Consider the following 7,674-nt stretch of genomic DNA (forward strand, 5'->3'; position numbering starts at 1 on the left):
AGCACCCAAGCACCGGTCCACCCACATATCAAATTATCAAAGTACCGAACGCGAATCATATGAACGTGATGAAAACTAGCTTGACGATATTCCCATGTGTCCTCGGGAGCGCTTTTCCTATCATAAGAGTTTGTTCCGGCTTGTCCTTTGCTACAAAAGGATTGGGCCATCTTGCTGCACTTTATTTACTTTTGTTACTTGTTGCTCGTTACCATTCATCTTGTCACAAAACTATCTGTTACCACTTATTTCAGTACTTGCAGAGAATACCTTACTGAAAACCGCTTATCATTTCCTTCTGCTCCTCGTTGGGTTCGACACTCTTACTTATCGAAAGGACTACAATAGATCCCCTATACTTGTGGGTCATCAGACACCTGCAAAACACGTGTCACAAAAGATACAATCAAACACATCGACACACATGAATCAATAAGACAATGTAACAAACTGCAACAACAGATAACTCACAGCTACAACACGCAAACGAATGAACAAGAACAAAAACAATTTAACCAGGTGTACACAAAGAAAGTTGCAAAGCTTCACGTGACAAAGCGAGCGCTCGACAATCACAAGGAAAACCTACACAAAAATGAGGCCACACATTGGACATCTGAACAAACATACAACACGCAAATACAAGTGAGCCCAGATCTACCAGCATAAAGTGAGGGGAACACAGCATGAGGCCAACCAAAGACAAAAACATTCAAGAAGCACCAACTACCAAGAAGGAAAGATACCTACTTATATGTATCAAACGTCTCTATAATATTATTTTATTCTACTATATTATCATTTTGAACATTTTTTATAGCAATTTATATTATTTTCTTAGAATAACCTATCTATAATATCTGGCATCCGTACTATGTTATTTCTCTTAACATGCAAGCTATCCACTTCAGCAATGTTGCCACATCATCAATTCTTAGCTTGCATAATACATCCATGCATCCAGGTCATTATTTATTTTGTAGAATAATTATCACAAGTAATTAGTGCTACATTTGCCCGAGCTTATTAGACCAGTGGGACACAAAAAGTCGTCCGTTTTTACAGGCAGAAGAACAGTTTTAATCCTCGGTCTCCCTCCTATACGTGCGCCGCTTGAAATCAGGTGCATGCAACCAATGGATGCATGTCCCAAAGCAAATATCGCATTATACCTGCTACGGTTAGTTAGGGAAGTTAAACCCCAGTCGGTTTAATAGGATGCGGAGCCTGAAAAGGTAGGGCTAACAACTGTGAAAACACGCTTGCCCTTCTCCTTCGTAGATTAAACTGAAGTAGCTATGAAGTCCAAGAGTTTCCGCTGCTGTTCTCTTTTCCCCATCGGCCCTTAAATTGGAACTTGATTTGGTACTCGCAAGCGACGTGTGTTGTGGAGAGAGCACAGGGCCGAGCTGCACCACGAACAGCAGCGTCGCGTGACCACCGCCTATGCCGCAACCGACCCGTATACGTTGTTTGTCATCCTATCGAAACGTCGCCCACAGAACCATGCTACCCTGCGACCACGCTAATCGCTCGGGAGCGCCGCGGGAGATAACGACCCCGTGCTTCTTGCTCCGCGCGTCGTCATCAGCCGTCTCACCGCCTTTTTAGATCATCGCCTTGAGAGACGGTGATCCCTTACTGCTTCACCGTCATCATCGGCCGTGTCACCGCTGCCGCGGATCATCGCGGAGGGAGCAAGTCAGCCAGCGATCCCCTGATGCATGCTCGACGCGTCGTCATCGTCCGTTTTAACCTCCATGGGGCCGCCGTGCATCATCTCCGAGAGACGGCAACCGTTTACAGCTTGCTCCGCCGTTGTCTTTGGCTGTCTCGCCGCCGCCCTGGATCATTGTCGGCATCCGATGATCCCTTGCTGCTTGCTTCGCGCATCGTCGGTAGCCGTCGCACCGCCGCCACGACTTCCCTGGTCTTGCAGCATATACGCAATGTCAAGGTCGTGGTTGATGGCTTGATGCACACTTGCACAGGCGATGGAAGAAGTCCTCCAAGACCTGACCGAGGCGGCTACCCATGTTGTGCAAGGTAGTCTTCTTTTTTTTTCTTTTGAAAGATCCAACAATCCCTAGCTTCTCCATATATTAAAGGGAGCAAATTGACATAATCGTTGTGCAAGGTGTAGTCTTCTCTTAACTGTGCAAGGAGCATTGTAGCAACTTCGCTCCATTAAAATCTTGTACTCAGTAGTGCACACAAACTTTGTTACCTGTGTTTAGTATCTTGCAGATTAAGTTCATTTTTGTAGACAGGTTATGTAATGCTCTGAACCGAGCTATATATTCTTTTACCAATACTAAAGAATACGACAGTTCAAGTACGGTGATAAAATTAGGTAATATTTGCGCACTTTACAAAAAGTATGTTCAATTGATAGTATTCTAATCTTCAACGTAAAAAATCATGCAGAGACCATATCCACAACCCCCCTAACAATCATCACCTATTGTAACCGAGAAACATTCTCATACTTCTAGGTGTTTTTAGAAATACAAAAGTACAAATATATCATTATGCAGGACTAAGTTTATGTACGTCAACTGTGTTCATATCATCCGGACATTTTTTGCATACCTACACTATGATACATATGTTGGACTATTGACCTTACCTTAATGTACATCATCAATTTTGCAGAATGTGCAAGTCAGTAGTTTATGGCACTGATCGCGGCCTTTCTCAAAAATTTCATGAAAAAATTCCGCCGCAGCGCGCGGGGCAACATCTAGTTAATTCAATGTTCAATACCAGTTGTTGTTTTCTCATATTTTTTGTATTCTAGGAAATCAATATCTACGAGGGCCAAAATGCGACCGGGACTTAATATGATTTTTTTCTCCACGAGAAGAGTCTAGAAAGTTCCAGAGCCAAGCAAGAGGAGCCACAGGGGCCCCACGCTGGTTGGGCGGCAGGGGCTGAACTGCGCCACTAGGTTGCGTGGGCCCCCTATCCACCACCTTATGTCAATTCTTCCGCCAATAAATCTCATATTGTGCGAAACCCTCATTACCAATTTTCTCTGATTTTTTTTCGCGACTACAAGTTTATGTTCCAAGAAGATCCAACCTGGAGGCCTGTTCCAACACTCAGCCAGAGGGGGAGTCCATTACGGGAGGCTTCTTCATCAACCTTGCTGCCTCCATGACCATGTGTGAGTAGTTCCCTTAGGACCTTAGGGTCCATTGTAGTAGCTAGATCTCTCTCTCTCTCTCTCTCTCTCTCTCTCTATATATATATATATATATATATATATATATATATATATATATATATATATATACACACACACCAAATTTGAGCACTTTTCTTAAAAAGTGAACGGTCACCAAGTTAAGTGATCAACCTATCAACTGATTGAGTGAATGAGGGGACGACCTATCGAGCAAGTAGAAGGACTATGTGCCGCTTGTTTGCAAGGCAGACGACTGCATCGCCTACAAGGTGTTGGTGATGAGTCGTCCAACTGACAATACTCGGTTGACAATATACAAGGTGTAGGACGAGGCTGACGACTGACAATATTTGATTTCTATTTCTTTTCCTTTGGTTTTAATCATTTTTAAAATTAAGTGCGTATATTATACAAACTTAAATTAACTTAATAAGAAATTTAAAAACATGAATCTGAAAAAATGGTAAGATAGTATAAAAAATTATGAGCGCACTTTTCAAAAAATGGTGTGAACTTTAAAAATTGTGACAATGAAAAAATATTACTGTGTTTCAAAAATAAATACATGCGAAGGTTTTTGAAAAAAAATGTGTATACAATGTAAAAAATGTATTCATAATGTAAAAAAATGTTTCATACCCGTAAAAAAATATACTTGACATTTTATGGAAATATTCTTGTGTTTCAAAGAAATGTTTGGACAATTATAAAAATGTTATAAACAATGTAAAGAAAAAAAGTATATTACCATTAAAGAATGTATGCGATATTTTAAAAAAATGTCCGCGTGTTTCCATAAAATGTCCATGCTTTTTTAAATTATTATAAAGTGTTAAATAAATATTCACATAGTTTACATTTTTTTACTGCCATTCAAAAAGTATAGAACATGTATTTGGAAAATATTACCATGTATTCAAAAAGTGTTCAAAATATGTATTTTCAAAATGTACATCTTACATTTGAAATATGTCTATCGTGTACCATGCCGAGCGAGCCAGTAATGCACGCGTTGTTGGTGCGGCCCATGCAACCGCTAGCTAGCTGAGTTGGTCAGCAAGGCGCTAGTCGCAAAGACTATGGGTTTGTTTGGATGGTGCATGTACTAGCCACGCCAAAGTTGGTCACGCCAAATTATTGGCGAACAAATTTGCCGCCGCTGGCTCGCCAGTGCGTGGACGAAAATAGTACACGAGTATACGGGAAGTTGGTGCAGAATCGGGGCAAAGCCAAAAAAATGGTTGCAATCCAAAGGGAGGCCTAGGCAGCTGGTCCACGCCAATATATTGGTAAGGCAGCTCACGGCTGCAAACCAAACAGCCTTTATACCTCGCTAAACACAGGAAATTCCTATTTGGTGTTTTAGGCGACGATTACTACTGTTTTTCGCAAACCGGCGTCTGAAGCAGCTCTCTCATGCGTCTAGTTGGGCCGGCCCATCTTTCTTTGTCCCCTATTTTATTTAACACGCAAAAAAACCTGCAAATACGCATAGGCGTGATTCAAACCACGGCCTCCTGGTAATGGGCAAGTTGCGCTAACCAACCTAGCCACATCTCCTTTGTGACCAATACCACTTTTGATTTTCTTTCCTTCTTCCTTTTTTTTGGAACTGTTATGTTTCCTATTGGAACGGTTTTGTTCATTTTTTCCTTTTTGCAAAATGCATGAATGTTTTCTTTAAATTCATGTTTTTTATTCAAAATTGATACACTATTCTTCAAGATCGATGAACCTCTTTTCAAGTTCATTAAACTTTTCTTAAATTCGATGAACTTTTTCCAGAATCAATGTTTTTTTTTCAGGTTTAATGAACTATTTTCAGAATCTACGAACTTTTTTCGAAGTCGATGAAAATTTTCAAATATGATGAACTTTTTCTAAAATTCGATGAACTTTTCTCAAATTTGATGATTTTTTTTAGTTTCGATGAACTTTTCCAGAGCCGGTGAACTTTTTTCAAATTTGATGAAGTTTTCTTCAGTTTGATGAATTTGTTTCAAATCCGATGAACTTTTTTAAATGATCATTTCTTTTCAAACTGATGATATTATTTTTTTCCATATTCTTGGAATTCTTTCTCAAATTAGTGCATTTTTTCATGTTAATGAAAATTTTGAATATCTGAACGTTTTTCTAATTTGTGAACTTTTTTTTGAGTAGACCAACATTTCTTTGCTTGTTCATGAACTTCTTATGAAATCGGTAAACTTTCAAATTTTGTTCACATTTGTTTTCTTCATAAAATCAGGTTTACTCAGAATGTTATCAAATAGTTTCAAAATATAACCAATACACAAATAGTGCGGCTACAATTATTCTTATAATGTTTCGCGTTGTAGTGAGTCACAAGTATTTAGATAGTCTAGTGGTTCGCTAGATGCTTGTAAGAACCTAGCGCGTGGGTTCAGTTCCCAATAAAGCGAAATTACTATTGAAGTAGTACCTTTTTCAAATATTACTCTCATGTTGTCAACGCGCCACCTGTCATAATCTGAGAGTTTTTTTTCATGTATATTCAAAACATTTTATCTCTTAAAAAGTGCGTCCAAATTTCGAACCATTTTCGCCGTTTGATCCTTCACTTCGGGATCTTTAAAACTAAATCTCATGTTGATAGGTTTTAGCAAAGTTTTTTTTGATGAAAAACCTCAAAGCGGAAGCACATTTTTGTTCCTTTACGAAGAGGCACATGCTTTTTCCTTTTCGATAGGCGCGGTCGTGCATCTAGAGGAAGCAAATATTTGCCTCCACGAGCGGTAAATTCGTTTTTCGCACGGTTCCTACAGAACAAAATAAACATGTTTTTCCTTTCCAAGAGGCTCGGCTGTACCTCTCGTGGAAGCTAATCCGTGCCTCCACGAGAAGTAAATTCGTGCCTCTAGCAGAACAAAAAAAAATGTGTTTTCTTTTCTTTTCCGACAGGCACGACCATACCTGTTGAGTTGCTTTGACCTATGCTTTGAGGTAGAGCTTCTCTAAGATGGAATGACATACCTTGGGTGGTGGTGTTGATCTTGATCATGTAGTTGAACTTGTGTGAGTTGCTCAAGGTTGATATAGCTCATCAAGAGTTGGGAGCACCACTTGAAATTTGAGTTCATCTTCCTACATGGGTTAGCTTTGCAAGGAAGAGCACTTGTATATCCAAGATGACAATCATAAAACTTAATGTAGAATTTGTCAAAGGATATGTTTGAAGAGTTTCGCGCTTCCTTGTATTCAACCACCATTGTGTAGAGACTTGGTGATGTAGAAATTGCTCATGATGCAAGTGGGTTGCAATCTCATAGATTTAGGTTCATCCAAGTACCTACAAGGGTTAGACAGCATGCAAGGGTGCAAGTATATCCAAGACATATAAATAGCATCATGAAAGAAATATCAATGATTAGTCAAAGGCTCATGCCTTGCATGTATCCAAATGGAGTTTCTACTCCAAGTTTGAAGCATCGATGATGTTCAATTCTCCTCTCAAACGGCAAAATACTTTCTCATCAAGCGGTTTGGTGAATATATCCGCCAATTGCTTATCGGTGCGAACATGCTTAAGATCAATGTCCCCTTTGGCAACGTGATCTCGAATGAAATGATGACGAACTTCAATATGATTAGTTCGAGAATGTTGCACGGAGTTGTGAGTAATCTTGATAGCACTTTCATTGTCACAAAGCAATGGAACATGTTTCACATATATCCCATAATTTTTAAGAGTTTGGGTCATCCAAAATAATTGAGCACAACATGAGCCAGCGGCAATGTATTTCGCTTCGGCGGTGAATAAGGATACCGAGGTTTGTTTCTTGGAAGACCAATACACAAGAGATCTACCAAGAAATTGACATGTACCCGAAGTGGACTTTCTATCAACCTTGTCTCCGGCATAGTCTGAATCGGAATAGCCAACAAGATCAAAAGAAGACCTCTTAGGATACTAAATGCCAAAATTTGATGTATGTATTAAGTATCTCACTATCCTTTTCACAACCTTAAGATGACATTCTTTAGGAGCCGCTTGATATCGTGCACACATGCACACACTTAGCATAATATCGGGATGAGAGGCACATAAATATAACAATGAACCAATCATAGAGCGGTAAACTTTTTGATCAACCGGTTCACCGTCCTTAGTCAAGTCAAGATGTCCACTAGTAGGCATGGGTGTAGTCATACCTTTGCATTCTTGCATGTTGAACTTCTTGAATAAGTCCTTGGTGTACTTTGTTTGAGAGACAATGGTACCTTCCTTAGTTTGTTTGATTTGCAAACCAAGAAAGAATTTGAGTTCACTCATCATAGACATCTCAAACTTCTCCGACATTAGCTTCCCAAACTTTTCACTAAAATGAGGGTTAGTCGAACCAAATATGATATCATCAACATAAATTTGGCACACAAATAATTCTCCATTAACCCTTTTAGTAAAAAGAGTAGAATATATTTTTCCAATTTCAAAGCCTTTTCAATAAGGAACTTGGTCA

The sequence above is a fragment of the Triticum urartu genome, chromosome 2 (assembly GCF_003073215.2).
Source record: "Triticum urartu cultivar G1812 chromosome 2, Tu2.1, whole genome shotgun sequence".
NCBI classification, from domain to species: Eukaryota; Viridiplantae; Streptophyta; class Magnoliopsida; order Poales; family Poaceae; genus Triticum; species Triticum urartu.